Source organism: Pelodiscus sinensis, chromosome 7 (genome assembly GCF_049634645.1).
Source record: "Pelodiscus sinensis isolate JC-2024 chromosome 7, ASM4963464v1, whole genome shotgun sequence".
Taxonomy (NCBI): Eukaryota; Metazoa; Chordata; order Testudines; family Trionychidae; genus Pelodiscus; species Pelodiscus sinensis.
In genome coordinates, this window is record NC_134717.1 from 47,678,208 (window position 1) to 47,695,122 (window position 16,915).

A 16,915-nucleotide genomic window follows, 5' to 3' on the forward strand; every position below is an offset into this window, starting at 1 on the left:
AGTAGCTTCTGGCTGCTCTAATATACTTTGTATTCAGTGTGTTACACCTTCAGCGTAGAAAGTTGCTTTACTATCCCTCAGGAGACAGAAATTTAAGATTGATATAAACTGGTAGCTGCCTCACCTGCTCAGGAAAGAGCCACTTCCACACTTAAGTCCATTTCAGGTTTTGCCTTAGGGCCCAATTTATTGTTCAAATATAAAAATTCATGAACAAAGCAATTCCTTTGTCCAGCATTGGCTGCAGTCCCCAGAGCCTCTCAGCCTACCCTCACCACCCCAACCCGATCATGTGACAGGCATAGTTCTCAACCTTTTTTATGGCTCTTTTCCTCTATCACAGCTATTAACTTGATCTAAATAACATTGCAAAAATCTAGAAGGTTGTGTATATTTAAACAAATTTATACATGCTTTGTAAGGTCTTAGCATGCTTACATCTCATTTTAAAGTTTGAGAAATCATGAAAATAATAAACTATTGACTTTGTAAAGCCATTGAAACTGAAAACCAAAGGCATTTCAAAGATGAATAATAGTAGTGTAGTAAAACAAGCACATTGAAAGAAACAACTTAAACAGAAAGGCTGTGTCTACATTGGCACCCTTTTCCGGAAAAGGGATGCTAATGAGACACTTCGGAATTGCAAATGACATGGGGGATTTAAATATCATCCGCGGCATTTGCATGAACATGGCTGCCGCTTTTTTTTTTTTTTGCCGGAGAAAAGCGCCACTCTAGACGGGATTTTTCGGAAAATAAAGCCTTTTCCGGAAGATCCCTTATTCCTGATTTTAAGAGGAGGAATGAGGAGTAACAGTAGTTCGGACTAGGAAGCCTAGTCCGAACTACCTAGTCCGTGCCGCGTGTAGCCGCGCGGCACGGAGTCCGCACTAGTAGACATTTAAAAATGGCGGCGCCCGGCTTTATGCAAACGAAGCCCGGGAAATTCCAATCCCAGGCTTCATTTGCAACTCCGGTTGCCTACATTACCACCCTAGTTCGAACTAGGGTGGTAGTGTAGACATACACTAAGGGTGTTCATTTTTTTAATCATCTTTAAAAAGCGTTTTCAGTTAAGGCCACCTAGTGAGTGTTCTTCAGGAAGAGAAAATCCTAGAGAAGTCCCTTTGAATATGAAGAATGGTGCAGGATGAAAATGATTCTTTAACATTTATGGTTTTATACTAGAACTTACATTTTATTTTTCAGTCCACAGACATCTTCTAATGGATCTTGTTATTTTTTATAATAAATTATTATTAGAGGCTTTTGAACTGTTTGAGTGTTTTGTGATTAGATGATTATTCTTGGTTACTGGAATATTTAACAATTAATTTACTTTCTTCATTGATTCAGTAAATCTACAGTCTTGACTTGATGCATAATCCTTCAGGTCACTGGAAAGCTGTCCAATTATTGAGGTCCATTGAGAGCATGCTGTGGGGCTTCTGTTTTCTGAGGATGATGGTGAACTAGAGGATAGATTAGTTCAGTGCAGGTTGGTCATATTTGCTAATCTCAATTTGTAATTGCTTTATTTGTAAGCTTTGTTGTTGAGATATATGTATCCAGAGCAGTGTGTGGGCACATTCTTAAAAATCTAAACATATACATAAAACTAACTTTACACTTTAAATTTTGTTTACTTTTGTAAATGTAGAGTTGTAGACTGTCAGAGTTCTTCTATGACTAGGATATTTAATCTTTTAGAAAATAGAATACACTTAAGCCTTGATCTTACAACACTTTGTCCTCATTAGGCAAAGTGAGGCTCACTTTGCCTACATGGATCACTTTGCAAATAATGGAATTTATGTCCAATGGGACTGACTGAAGTTAAACATGTGCAACTGTGTTTGCCAATTTGGGGTCTTACTACTTACTTTTTCATGGAGCTTTTGCTTTGTCATTGGATTATCACATTTGTAAATGGTATGGATTGCAAATGTTAGCATAATATGATTATTTCACATTAAGCTGGGTTTGTATCTACCATCTGCTGCTGCATCATGTCACAAATTGACAAATGTTGTATAACCAGATGTTTTGCAACTCAGTGAACTGTAAATAACTCCCACCAACCTCATTTTCATGGGCACTCAAAATCGTTTATAATATTGGTGTTTGCTAGTTCAAAGTTTGGGCAGCATTTTAATCATACCACTGATAAACTACAAAATTAATATCTGAATTTTGAACCTCCCACCCAAAGTTTGAGGAGTTTTGGAATCATGATTTTGTGTTGGCCACTGCAGATTGTAGTACAACAGAATAATTATACTCTGTCCTAAAATGTGGTACTAGAGACAGTTTTTAATACCTTTGGGCATGAACCATGTCTCATTCCAAGTCCCAGAGTCTGTCAATCATGCTCCTGTGCGGAACTCCACTGTCTTGGTGCTGTGTGCAGGAACCAGGGTCTGCTTGTACCAGTATAACTTTCAGGATCAAGGTTTTAAAAGACAAAATACATAAAGATGTGGGGATGAGATGCAATATATAACAGAGTGATCTGAAGGGTACAATCTACATATATCTTGTTAGTGCCACAATGTTTGTTGCCATTTTTCTGTCTTCACATACTTTTAGTCACTCCCATATCCATATACCCTCTTCTGGAGTCTCTAGCAGTAACAAAACACATTCATTAGGTCTGTGGGTCCCCTTTTAAATGTCCTGCTCACTTTCACAGGTTTTACTTTCTCATGTGTAAAACACAAATCCCATTTATTTGGGAAACAGATGAATAGCCATTCAAATAATAAAATAATCTAGGCCAGCACAAGTGGGTGAACTATAGGTGTTCACCTTTTCCCATTAGTATTTCTTCCACAATCTTCCCCCTCCCACACACACACTCTTTGGGTGTATATTTTGTTTACTTTTTCCACTCCTTTTTTCAAGTCTCTCCCAATCATCAAAACACTAAGCCTGAGTCTTTGTGTGGTTTATGAGTCAGGGTACAGTGTGCACTGAGAGAACAAAGATGGCATTAAATCATCTGCTACTTTTATTACTTTAAGCTATCCCTGTGTGGAGCTGCCAGCTGAGAATAGCAGTAGTGCAGCAGTGCACCAGGGAAAGGGCATGGTCTATATGTCCCCAATGCCAGGGGCTGGCATAGATTCTTTCTAACAGCATAACACTATGAGAACCTCCTAGCCCCACAGCTATCCTCCAAGGACCAATTCTGCTTTGTGCTGCTAAAGTATAAAGCAACATAACAAAAGGCAGAAGTGGGTTCTTATTTTCTAATATTTAAGCCATAGTATTTTAAGCATGTCTGAAATTAGACAAAATGACTTTGCCTGTCCTTAATAGACCTCTAACTTACTGCCATAGGGAAGTTAGTAATGGCCTAGATTTGAATCAGTGGCTGTCAAGAGAACCAGGCAAGGCAGCTCACCCCATAATCTAGTGGTGGCTGAAGTCCCTCAAGGCTTGGCATTATGGCTCGGGGCCTAGTCCGCCACATCCCAGTCAGTGAGGTAGTGCTGCCCAGTGGCCAGATCTATGGCACCCCCTCTCCTCCCACATCAGCAGGGAAGTATGGCCCAGTGGCCGAGTCTCTCTCACCCCATCTGTGGGGTAAATAAGGCTCAGCAGCTGAGTCTATAGCACATTAAATTGGCTCCCTGCTCTAGGGAGCCAGGGAGGTGGGGGAAGAGGGGCCCAGGCCCTCCCTCTCCACTGGGCCCCAGCCCAGGGCCCTGTTAGAGGTAGGTGTTTCCCACCACTGGCTCAAGGGGAATTCTCCCGAAGCATGCTGAGTCCACTAGGAAGCCGCCTACTTTCCTCCCTGAGTTGCTTCCTACCCTATTCCCCCGGCAAGCGTAGTCTCCACCTCTGCTGGCAGATGCTGCAGTGGTGGCTCCGGTTGATTTGGTGGCTGCAGTTGGCATGGCAGCTGTGGCTGGGGTGGCAGCCGGGGTGATGGCTGCAGCTGGCACGGCAGCCAGGCCCGGCCAGCAGGGGCAGTTGCTCTTGTGTTCTGGCAGGAGCTCCTTCCCCTCTCCTGGTCAGCCCCAACTGAGCTGCTCCTCTGGCCTTTATACTGGGTCTGCAGTTGGAGCATGCCCAGCAGATCCATGGAGGGGCGGGGCCTGCTCAGCCCAGCAGGCCTGGTTAACCCCTCACAGGTCAGTGCGGGGTTGGTACACCCCATCAGAATGGCCTACAACTGATTTTGTCTCATTACCAATTCTGAGCCAGATAATCCTCTTGTTATACATCCAGAGCCTGATTCTTACCATGCTTACACTTGTTTAATGGAGTCCCTATGGGGGCAAAAGTCAGTAGCATCGACACTTGATGTACACTGATCTAACTTGTGTCTTTACAGTGCTGAATCTGTGATCTAGTGATGTTATGTATTTTAACAAATCTATTTCCTTTGTTAATACAACTGGGGAAAAGTATCTTTGACAGTATGAACTAATTTCTTCAGTAATTGATTCCCTTGTTATACTGACCCTTATTATTTAGGGTAAAGTCAATAGCAGGGCTATTTAGGGTAAAGTCAATAGCAGCAGTGAAGGTGACCTTCAGTTATTCTTTTCTCCTCACTTTTGACTTTCAGTGAATGAACTTCGCATACAATTTAATTGTTCTTCAGCCATCACAGCAGCATGCCTCTCATTGCAGTGCTGCTGAAGAAAGTCTATCCTACTGAATGCAGCTCACAAAACTGACTTAGGTCCCTGCTCAAGTTTAGTTTTAAAACAATGACTTATTGATATATTAGCTATCAAAATATTCATTTTAACTGGAAATAATAAAGTTTGCATCATTCACCAAGAGATTTTACCTAAACCCTGGCCTCCTTTACAAGTAAATTCTTTGCTAATCTGCAGGCAAACATTAACAATGCAATTGTAATCAATGGTCTAGTAAGTCACACACAAGTTTCTTCCAACTTTAATTGCTTAAATGATGAAATAATTGAAGAAACAAAGAGCATATCAGAAAATTAACTGATGAGAACTCATTATGCTTCAGACATCCTTCTGCAGTGTAAGAAGGCCATGTATGTTACTGATGCATGTATTCAATCACACTGCACAAGCAAAAATGGAGGCCACATTTTAATCTGTTCCATAACTAATAAAAATGTTTGTATTCTGAGTCATGCAAACAAGCATAAGAAAGAAAAAAAACCCTAGCATAATGACAGGAGTATCTCTTTCATTCACAATAATTGTTTGCCAGCTGCAGCAGTAGGAACTGGCACACAGGTTAATCTTTGGGGCCACTCATTGTTCACACGTGTTTCCTACCTACATCCCTTTAAAAAAGAAAAGCATTAACCAGGATAGTCCAATAAGTGAGCTGCAATAAAAGTCATGGAAGCGGAGAAATACTAGGTTTTTTTATGTTAAAGAAAATAAACATTCCTCTTGCATTTTGACCACAAAGAGCTACTGCACATATAAAACTATAAACTAGACTGAAAATATAATTAAAATTATCTTCATGTTACAGATTACACTGTGTAAAGAAGATTAAAAACACAGATGTACTCTGAGTGCTTTACATTATTTATTAGAGCGGTGTGAATAAAAAATGCGCAAATATTTGTTCAAACTTTTATGTATGTTCCCTTTGGCCATATTTGTCCTTGTTTGAATTTAAGCTCGCTAATAATGCATTTGTTTGCAGTGTAGGAATTGGAGGAAATTGCTAGAGTGACTTAAATGATGTTCTTACAAAGTGATTTAAAACAGCGAGTGGTTACATACACTGCACCCTCCATAACTGAGATGCTGTGTTGCTACAGGGTCAACTCTCTTTTTTTATGCTTTCATCTTACACTTGTCTCCTTGTTTTAGAATATCAGTATCTCCTCTCATGTGTTTTAGATCAGTGCAGCATCAAGATCCTCAGTTTTTCACTAGACTGGTATAGTAGTGTGGTATATATTAGAGACTGTTAAACTTTTCCAAAATGAAGATCACATTTGACCAGAGATTGTCTCCTTTGTGATATGGATCGCATACATCCTTTTTGTAGTCATGCAGCCTTCTCAGAGCGACTACAATACTTGCTCATATGGAAAAGTGGAAGGGGACACTGTTATCTATCTTTCAGGTGACAAATATTTTGTCCTTGGAGGAAAAAAAAAGTAATCCCAATGCTCTATCTTTGTATTTTATTCCATCTCTCCTGCTAATCCTTCAGTCCTCCTCTACCTCCTTCTCTGAATATGTTTCTCTGCTACCTCATTCCTGTGCCTCTCTTACTGTCCATCTTGCATTTTATAGCTCCCTCGGACTTAACTGTACGGTTGTCTTTGTCTCTTCTCCCCTTTACTTCTGGTCAATAGCTCCTTCTACAGGTAGTTCCAGTTTCCTCTTTTTTTACCTAACAGCACTCCTAGTAAGAACACATGGAGGGGGGGTTCTGTCCCTGTTTCTGGTTGCCTTTACAGAGGCACAGAATCAACTTTGCAATTAACATGGGCAACTATAGAATAAACTAACAATGGGGTGGAGCTAGAACCATGTCATTCTGCAGGTCATGTGACACGGGCTGCTGCTTCCCATGACTTCCTTTGGCTGCAGACGGTGAACTACAGCCAATGGGAGCTGCAAGGCTCCATGGCTGCAGAGCTGGTAAGTAAACTGGAGTGGCCTGGTAGCAGTTCTCAGAGTGGCTATGTCTAGACTACATGGCTCCGTCGACAGAGCCGTGTAGATGAGTTCAGTAGACATAGGAAAATGAAGCGGTGATTTAAATAATCGCCGCTTCGTTTACATCAAAATGGCTGCCGCGCTGTGCCGATCAGCTGTTTGGCGGCACAGCGGGGCAGTCTGGACGCTCCACGGTCAACAACGGAAGCCTTTGTCGACTGCTCCAGTAAGCCTCATTCCATGAGGCATAGCGGAGCAGTCGACAAAGGCGTCCGTTGTTGACCGCGGAGCATCCAGTCTGCCCCACTGTGCCACCAAACAGCTGGTCAGCACAATGCGGTGGCCATTTTGATGTAAACGAAGCAGCAATTATTTAAATCACCGCTTCATTTTCCTGTGTCTAGTAAACTCATCTATATGGCTCCGTCGACGGAGCCATGTAGTCTAGACATACTCAGTGAGTCCATGGATCACTTTGAGAAATACTGCATTAAAGAGAACTGTATAAATTCAAAGTATTTAATATATTTTTAAAATATTGATGGTTTTCCTCATTCCTTTTAAAAAAAAAATCTGTCCATTAACTTTAGTTAAGCTTTCCAAAGGCTAAAAAGTTTTACATTGTAAGGTGTCTTTGTTAATGTTTTTTTTGGACTCAACATCATAACTATACTATACTGATTATTATCATACGTGTTGTCCTGTCATGCAGATATGCTTTTACTATTTAGTTGGGCATGCAGTGTTAGTTCTGGTCTCATGGTGGTGGCTTTTAGTTTACTGAAACATGTTAACTTTGCATGAATTAGTATTTGCCTTACAAGGATCAAGCAGTAGTACTAAATAAAACAGGAAAAATCCATTTCCAGCTATCTATGGGCGTATGTCAGAGGAATCATCGCAGAGCCTTTTATCAGAATTTCCTTTGAGGAAGCAAATATTTTTTGACCGACTTATGTATTGTGCCAGCACCTATCCAGTGTTGAGTTACACTGGAATTCAGTATCTGGCACTTGTTTTAATAACAAAAATTACACACCTAAATGTTGTGGGACAATAGTTTTGGGATTAGGGGCTATTTAAATAGTGAACACAAGACTAGAGGAAAAGTGTCACAGAAAGAGGGAAACATTAGTATAACCTAATCACTCTCACCATCATGCTTAGTTTGGTTAAAAAAAAAGAGGCTTAATTCATTATGAAGAGCTGAAAAAATGGGAGGGTGATATTATGGATCATTTCCTTGTTTGCTCTTTGCTCACATTTTGTCTTTTAAAAGATAATTGGCATAAATATTTATCTGCATCTGGAACTGTAAATGCAGATCTTCAATGTGTTAGGATAGAAGCATCTGTATGAATTAGTGGTTGTTCAGTTTAGGTGGCGTGAAAAGGTTTTGGATCACCTACCCCTGAATCTTTTGGGGAGCATGGATTGTAATAATTGCACATTATAGGGAAAAAGTTCATTTAAAGCTCTTGGACTCAATGTCAGCAGGGATTGATCTGCTGGTGTTGTAAAGGCAAAACATATATTGACATTAACTGCCGATTGGCATATAAACTGGTATATGATAAAAGAAAGATGTATATTTGAATTAACCAGGTTTGGTAAGTTGTCCAGGAATTCTTGCTTTAGATGGCCAAAGGAGGAAATGGTGAGAAAAGATCAAGGTTGCCAGTTTTGGCTAGACACATTCCTAGAGGTTTCATCACATGACAATGTTTCATTAAAGATTGATCTTTAATTCCTAGACTCCAGGACAATCCTGGAGGGTTGGCAATCCTAAATAGATAACTAAAGCTGAGGCAAAAGATATAGTTTGATGAAGTGGCCATAAGAGGGAAGATGCTGATTGACTTGAAACAGTGATTATAAAAATGGCTTCAGAGGAAAACATGTTGTGTTTCAGTTACTCCAGGTTAACTTTTCTTTGTGTACAGATATAATAGGGCTAGGCCCTAAGGCCATAGAGAAGTCCTACAGGAGGCTAGAGAGTCTTTGGAGAAACCGGCCAATCAGGGGCCAGGGAGGATTACAAAAAGAGCTGCAGAAACAAAGGCAGCTCAGTTGCAGCCCAGACCTGGAAAGGAGAAGGTCAAGGGGGCTGGGTAGCAGAACCAGAGGCAGCTCACAGTCCGGAGCTGTTCAGGACACTGGTCTCCAGGAGGAGAAACCCTGGAGGCATTACTTCCAACTGAGTGGGGAAAGAGACCGAGGGGAAACAGATTGAGACTGGATTGGACTCAGACACTCTGCAGCGTATACTGGGATGGACCTCTGCAAGAGGTGCACCCCAGAAGGGGGCTGTGAATGCACCCAAGCCTGTTTCATTCGGCCTGGAGGCTGAGTAGCTACAGGACATTTAAGACTGAGGCAATGCAAGAACCTGCATTTGACCGAATGGGGGGCACTTGCGGGAGGTGAGTGCCCACCTCCTTTACAACAGGCTATAACATCATTGTTTTAAAGACCAGCCCTAGAAACAAGCCTGAAAGCAAAGCAATATTTTCCCTGCTGTCTGGAGTGGCTCAGGAGAATAAGGACCAGCCCCAGGACAGACTGTCAAGCAGGACACAAACTCCAAATCGGTCAGTGAAATGTAAGTATGCAGCTTTAAATCAAATATTAACTCCTCAGGTACTACAACAGCCTCAACAAGGAGTCACGTGCCTTTGTAATGAATGGTTACTGACACCAAAAATCACAATATTGATGTTACTCCCCGTCCCAAAGGACTTACACTCTGTTTACCAACCATGGAGTAATATTATGATCCCACCCTGACTTCTTACCAAAAGTGAACTCAGAATTCCATGTCAACGAGCCTATAATACTTCCAACCTTTTAACCCAAATCACATGCCTCTCACCATGAAGCCTGACTACACACCTTGGACATGCATAGAGTGTTGGCTTTCTGCCTTGAGAGAACACGTCCTTTCCGGCAGTCACAGCATCTGCTGCTATGCACGGATGAATGAACTAAAGGCCAACCCTTAACATCGCGCGTATTTCTAAACTAATTGTGAAATGCATCGCACAATGCTACTCATTATGCAGTAATCCGATACCAACCTCAATGAAGGCACTCTCCACTAGAGCGACGGCCACATGGACGGCCTTCTTCAAAGGAGTCCCATTACAGGATATCTGCCGTGTGGCAACCTGGTCCTCGGACATAACATTTGCAAAACATTATGCTATCGACGCGCTCGTTCATGACTCAGCAGTGGCCTCCGCAGTGCTCTCCACGGTACAGAGATCATAATTCTGATCCCACCTCCGTAGACCAGGCTACTGCTCTGTATTCACCTAGAGTGGAGCACCCACAGGGACACTACCCGAAGACGAAGATGAAGTACTCACCTTGTGCAGAAACGATGGTTCTTCAAGGAGTGTGTCCCCATGGGTGTTCCATGCCTGCCTTACTCCCCACTTCAGAGTCTCTTTTTTATGTCTTTCAGGAGTGACCCGATTAGGAGGAACTGGCAGGAGCCGGAGCGCAGACTCATAAATGGCACGAAGGGCACGCAATGACTCCCTGCATGCGTAGTCCGGCTGAACCATGGCTGATGAGTCTCTGACCTACGGCAACAGGATGAGCCCGACACCTAGAGTGGAGCACCCACGGCACACACATTTCGAGGAACCATCGTTACTTCACAAGATGAGTAACTTCCTCCTGGTAGTGGATCCTGTTGGTTCACAAACTCATCAAAAGAAAGCCCTGTGTGTCATTTAAACAGCCTTTTTAATTCTAAATTCCCTTTCTATGCAGGTCCCTGGAAAATCCACAGTGAAATCTTAGGAGGTCTTTAGACCCTAAGTGATTCACCTGTCAACATTGCTTTTTAGTTATGAAAACCCTCCACTTCCAGACTAACTCGTCTATCTCTCTGAAGCTTTAATACAGTGTAATACCCCACAAAGATACTGAACATGGGTTGTAGTATATCGCACATTCCTCTGTCTCTTACTGGGTAATCAGGAAGATGGGGGTATTTCTTCTTCTTGTTTCTATATTCTATGTCTGCTGTGATTTTCCTCTGGATGCACCATGAAAATAAACTTCTTGATGACACTACCTCAGCTTTCCAACTTGTAATGATACAAATTAGTACAGCAACAGGATGCAGGGTTAAATATCTTTAGTTTCATACCACTAAGTCTCCACAGAAACAAAACATAGCAGCAAGTCTTAGAGCCTCATTCTACAGACTCAGGCTTGTAGGGCTCATGCTCCAGGGCTAAAAATAGGCATTTAAGCCATGTAGACATTCTGGCTTGGGCTCTAAAATCCACCCTCTTCACTAAACTTCTGAGCCTGAGCCACAGACCAAGCCCAAACAGCTATCTCACTATTTCTAGTGCCATAAAACAAGCCACAGGCTGAAGACCCATACTCTGAGAATCTCTGCTGGGTTGTTTTAAGGGTTTGCCATGTAGACATACCTTAAGAGTCACCCTTCAATATTAAAACTACCTTTCCTGCCTTCTCCTCCCCCACTCAGACTGAAAGCAAGACTGCTAGAGATGTATTGTAACTTGTGAGATAATGTTATTCAGTTGCTTTCAGAACAGAAACTCATTTTTCAGAGGTAACTACTTTTTCCCATATGACATATAAATATCTATTTTGGCAGCAATACAAAATGATTGTTTCTCTTTTTCTCGAGACTGTTTCTGCCAAGAATGTCCCATCTCTGTGCTCACTGTCTTACAATACATTGAAATAGACAAGCTGTATAATGCTACATGGGCAATTCAGCTGCAGGAAGCCCTTTTTGTGAGATGGCACTGTAGCGTTGATGCCATATGCCTCTTTATTGGACACCTGTTCACACAGTGAGTGTCAGGAAAAAAGTTACTTGCACAGCAGTCAGTGAAGGCTTAGCATTCACAGGAATTTGTGGCTGCTAACATCCAATGTTGTATTGAAGTAGGTTCTTGGAGCATCTAGTAAAAGCACTTAAACACTTGACTTGTAAAAACACATGTAACTATCCAGCCATGTAGTCCATTTTAATTGCCCACGTAAGCACTTGCCATTACAAATCTGACTAAAACTAAGCAAAATGAATTCTGCTGTTCAAATTTGGGAAAATATCCATATAAAATAGTACCTTAAATTTTTTTAACTGCAACACTTAAGTGGGCATTTATAAATTTTTCCTAATTAATCCTGTGTTTTTGGAATAATATCTCTTTGCTTCAGTGTCAAAAGCATACTGCTTACTTCTTCTAGTACTGCAAAGCCATAAGAGCATGAGCAAGATTTTATTTTCATGTCTGCATCAGCAGTAGAATTAACTGTATTTTGAATATTTATTATTGGGCAATCTACAGAAAATACTCTGGTGCTGGTGGCAGACATGGTCCAAGTACTTGCCAGGGTCACTAGGGATCAACTAAACACTGAGAGAGGCATGGCTGGAAGACAGTCTGGATTGCTTGTCTGTTGCTTTTGGTAAAATAGGAGCTAGATTTTTTTAAATCTGTTTAAACATTATCAAATTTAAACTTTATCAAATGCATGTAAGTTGCTACATGCATTAGTCTCACAAATATTACCTCATAATGTAGATATTAATTATGTGTTCTGTAACAGTGTATGATCTGACATGGTGCACCCCACCTATACACATACACACACACACACTTTGGTATATATGGTCATGCCAATTCTCTTCCAGAATATGATCTGAGGAAGTGGGTCTGGCCTACGAAAGCTCATCACCTAATAAACCATCTTGTTAGTCTTTAAAGTTCTACATAGTTTTTCCTTTTGTTTTAGCAAGATCAGACTAACATGGCTACCTCTCTATTACTATTCAACATATTCAGGAGAGAACCATTCTCAAAAGTGAAATATTAGTTGACCACTAGAGGTGCTATCTCCTGCCCAATAAAAGAGAGCCCATAAACACCAGACAAACCATTGTTCAACATCAAAACACAAAAGACATTTAATTGCTCTCCCCACACATGCATGAAAAGGAGATGTGCCTAGGGACTCATCCGATCAGCTTGAACTCTGGAGGAAGGGAATAAAAATCTCCGACGGAAAGTAAGTATATCTCTATGCTGCTTGGACTTTAGGAGATCAAGATTTCTAAGCATAAGCCAAGGGATCTCCAGCTGTTTAGCCTGTGTTAGCTCTAGAGGACATAGAGCTTGCATATGATAGAAGCCTATATCGCCTTTTTGAACCTAAGACTGTAACTAATTAGGGTACGTCTAGACTGCGGCGCTATTTCAGGATGTAAACAGAGAGCAGCCAACTCACCCAACAGATGTGCTGACGCAATAGCTAGCAAGAAGACGACTTTCATCGGAGTGTAGCCATGTCACAAGTGGCTAAGGATTTGAACGGTAGGTACGTGAGAGTGTCCAAGACTAGCTCCAAGTCCCATAGCACTGGGTGTTTTCTACGCAGAGAGTATAGGTTCGTGAGACCTTTTAAAAGTCGTTTGGTGGAGCAAATATTGAGTAACCCTCTATTGGTTGTCTGAAGGCAGAGATCGTAGAGGGATGAACTCTGATGGTCGGTAACGCCAGTCCTGAGTGCTGAAGGTATAGTACATAGTGCAGGATACGATGAATAGGGATGGAAAGTGCGTCGAGATTATTGGCAGTGCACCAGGTGTGGAATTGATGCCACTTATAAAGGTAACTTGTTCGTGCGGAATCGAGTCTACTGTGCATTAGCATGTGCTTCACCTCTTGAGAAAAGATTACTTCTGTTTGGTGGAACCAGCTAGGAGCCACGCTGAGAGGTGTAGCCAATCGATTTGAGGGTGCATCATGGTCAGCCCTCGTTGCGTCAGAAAGTTGGGTCGTTCTGGCAAGTGGTATGGAGGTCATAGGGATGTTTGCAGGAGAAGGGGAAGCCATATCTGCCTGGACGAAAACTGGGCTATATGTATGACTGTGGCTCTGTCCATGGCTATCTTCTCCAGTACTTTCAGAAGAAGTGGAATTGGTGGAAAGGTGTAGAGAAGATGGCGACTCCAATCCAGCAGGAATGCGTCCTCGAGGGACTTTGGTCCCAGCCCTGATCTGGAGCAGTATTTTGGGCACTTCACATTGAGATGTGCCCCCAAATAACTCTATAATGGGGTACACCCATCGTTAGAAGAGAAAGTGTGTTACGTCTCGGTTGAGTTCCCACTCGTGCTGAAGAAAGAAGTGCTTGCTGAGGGTGTCAGCAAGGATATTGTCCTTGCCCAGTAGGTATGTACCAATGATGTTGATGTGGGGAGAATGCACCAGTTCCCTAGCCGTGTGGCTTCTGTGCAGAGGGATTTGGATCTGGCTGCACCTTGATGGTTGATATAGTAAACTGTGGTCGTGTTGTCAGTAAGGACTTGAATAGGGATGGACTTGAATAGGTATGACCACGAATTGTGGGTAGGAATATTTTGCATGAATTGAATACTGCCCTGAGCTCTAGAAGACTAATATGTTGCAGAGCTTCCTGTGCAGTCCATTGACCTTGAGCATGGACTTGAGTGGACTCCCCAGCCTAGAAGAGATGTGTCCGTCATAATCTGTATCGTGGGTTGTGGCCGGTGAAAGGGAATGCTCAAGAGCATGTTGGTAGAAAAGGCTCAACATGTCAGGGCACTATCGGGGGTGCCGCCACTACCCTGTGAACGTCCTGGTTGCCTGGGCAGTAGATTGATGCTATCCAATGTTGGAGGCATCTGAGATGCAGCCTCTCATGTTGCATCATGTAAGTCATGGCCACCATATGCCCCATGAGTTGTAAGCAGGTAAGTATGGGGACTTTGGGGCTGATGGAAAGAGTATGCACGAGGCTTTGTATTTTGTGGAATCTGTCCAGAAGAAGATAGGCCCTGGCTGTTGTAGAATCTAATCGTGCCCCAATGAACTTGAGCGATCTTTGTGGTGTGAAGGAGGACTTCAGGACATTGATCACGAGGCCCAGAGCTGTTCATAACTTTCTCGTGAGCTCAGTGGTCCGTAGTGCATGACCATAAGTAGGTGCCTTGATTAGGCAATCATCCAGGTATGGAAATATCATGATACCTTGGTGGTGTAGATACGCGGTGACTACTGATAGTGTCTTCAAGAAGACCGTGGGCACCGACGATAGGCCGAATGGAAGGACTCTGTATTGAAAGTGTTCCGTGCCTATGACGAATCTGAGGAAGCATCTGTGTGCTGGATGTATCTCATATGGAAATAAGCGTCATGCAAGTTGAGGGATGTAAACCAATCTCCCGTGTTGAGCACTGGAATGATAGAAGCTAATGTCACCATCTTGAACCTGTGTTTTTGTAGGTATCGATTGAGCCATCGAAGGTCCAGGATAGGCCTCCATCCCCCTGATTTTTTTTTCTTGGTGAGAAAGTAACGAGAATAAAATCCTTTGCTCTGAAATTTCTCAGGCACTCTTTCCATGGCTCAGATATGTAAAAGGTGTAGAGCCTCCTGCATTAGGAGGGCCTCGTGAGATGGGTCCCTGAAGAGGGACAGGGATGGGGGAGAGGTAGGAGGAAGAGAGAGAAGTGGTATCGTGTAGCTGGATGTTATTAGCTCTCGGACCCAACAGTCGGTGGTGATGGCAAATCACCTGTGTTGGTACAATTGTAGACAATGGTGAAACAGCTTCTGTGATTCCGGGTGACATTTCAGGGGAATGGTCTGCAGTCCCTCGACCAAACCATCAAACTCGCTGCCTGTTATTTTGAGGGTTGGGCGTCCTACCCATCTGAGGATGACGTTTCTGTTGGCGTGGTTTCCCCCGCTGTTGTGCCTGTATCTGGGTGTGGAGTATGATAAAGGCCTTTGTTTTAATACGGCATGTAATGTTTGCTGCGGTACGGTGGTGTGTACATGCTGAGAGTCCTCAGAATTGTCTTTGAATCCTTGCCTGAGTGGAGGACTTGATCAGTCTTTTCGACAAATAAGACTCTGCCTGTAAAACGGCAAATCCTCTACCTTTGCTTGTAGTTCCTTGGGAACTGAAGCCATGAGGATCTTCGCGTTACCACCGATGTTGCTGTGGTACGAGCCGCTGTGTCCAAGGGATGTCGAGGGAAATTTGTAAAGCCGCCCTTGAGGCAGTATAGCCCTCCTGGACTACTGATTTTAATATCTGACGCTTGTCCTTGGGTAAGTGTTCTAGGAGCATCACTAACTTTGTATAATTATCAAAGTTATGTTTGGAGAGGAGGGCAGCATAATTCGCCAGTCTCAGGGTTAGCGTGGCGGACGAATAAACTTTTCTTCTGAAGAGGTCTAAATGTTTAGCCTCTTTATCGGAGGCGGCATTTTTGTATTGCAGAATCTTGGCTCTTTGTTGAGCAGCATCAACAACCAACAAATTAGGTTGTAGGTGCATGAATAAGAATTCCATCCCTTTAGCAGGAACACAATACTTTTTGTGCTCCCTTTTATGCGTGGCTTGGGAGGAAGCTGGTGTCTGCCAAATTGGCGTCGTCTAATGGTAACGCTATTCTAGACTTTTGCAATGGTTGCAGATTCTTCAGGAGACGGTGTTGCTTCTGTTGTATTTCACCCAGTTGCACCTCTTGCATCTCCGCCACTCCCTTAAACAGGTCATGGAATTGCTGAATATCATCTGTGGGGGAAGAGTCATCAGAAAAGACCGCATCATCTGGAGAGGAAGAAGACCAATCAGTCGGGGACTCCACCTGGAATTGGGTGTGTTCCGACGTCGGTATCTCTTCTGCCTCTGGTTGTCGTATTGAAATAGGTGCATGTCCTGAGGGAGTAGGTGGTCTTGTGGGTGGTTCAGGAGGTGTTGGTAACCTGACACTGTTATGTGAACGCTGCTGATGGTAATGAGGGGACGTAGAACAAAAGTGGTCTCACGAATAGAGGTGTTGATGGTGGTAGTAACAATGTTGATGATATCGGTTGTAGTAATATCTCCTTGGGGAATACTCAGGGGAGTATCTTCTTCGAGCCACTTGACGATATCTGGAACAAGAGGAACGTGTGGGTGATCTAGATGAGCAAGATCTACTTCTCGCGTATGATGGGAAGTGTGAGCGCCTGCAGTATCACTGTGGTGATGGTGAATATCGTGGTGAGCGCCTGTGTTGCTGGCTAGTTAATGTGGCACGGCTCTCATGCTGTGATGGCATGGATAAACCAGAGGCTGGCAAATGAGGCTGTGGAGAGAAGACAGCTGGTTCTGGGCTAGGAGAGGGCGTAATTATCCTTCTAGACTTATGCTTGGCTTTCCCCGGTGCCGGAGAAGGTCGTCTACAGTGCTCTGGTACGTCT

At 43.0% G+C, this 16,915-nt stretch overlaps 1 long non-coding RNA gene across 2 annotated transcripts in view; it reads right to left on the bottom strand.

Annotated features, from left to right (window-relative positions):
- Positions 1 to 1,187: 1,187 nt before the first annotated feature.
- Positions 1,188 to 16,915, bottom strand: part of LOC112545183 (uncharacterized) — a 110,572-nt gene continuing 94,844 nt past the window's right edge. Inside the window, exons 1-3 of one of the 2 annotated variants that reach the window (XR_003088623.2) lie at positions 3,819 to 3,992; positions 2,324 to 2,441; positions 1,188 to 1,475 (exon numbers count right to left, since the gene is read on the bottom strand). This is a non-coding gene — a long non-coding RNA (uncharacterized LOC112545183). Of the gene's footprint in view, positions 1,476 to 2,323; positions 2,442 to 3,818; positions 3,993 to 16,915 lie in introns of those variants that run through there. The other variant, XR_012905235.1, reaches the window with a different exon arrangement.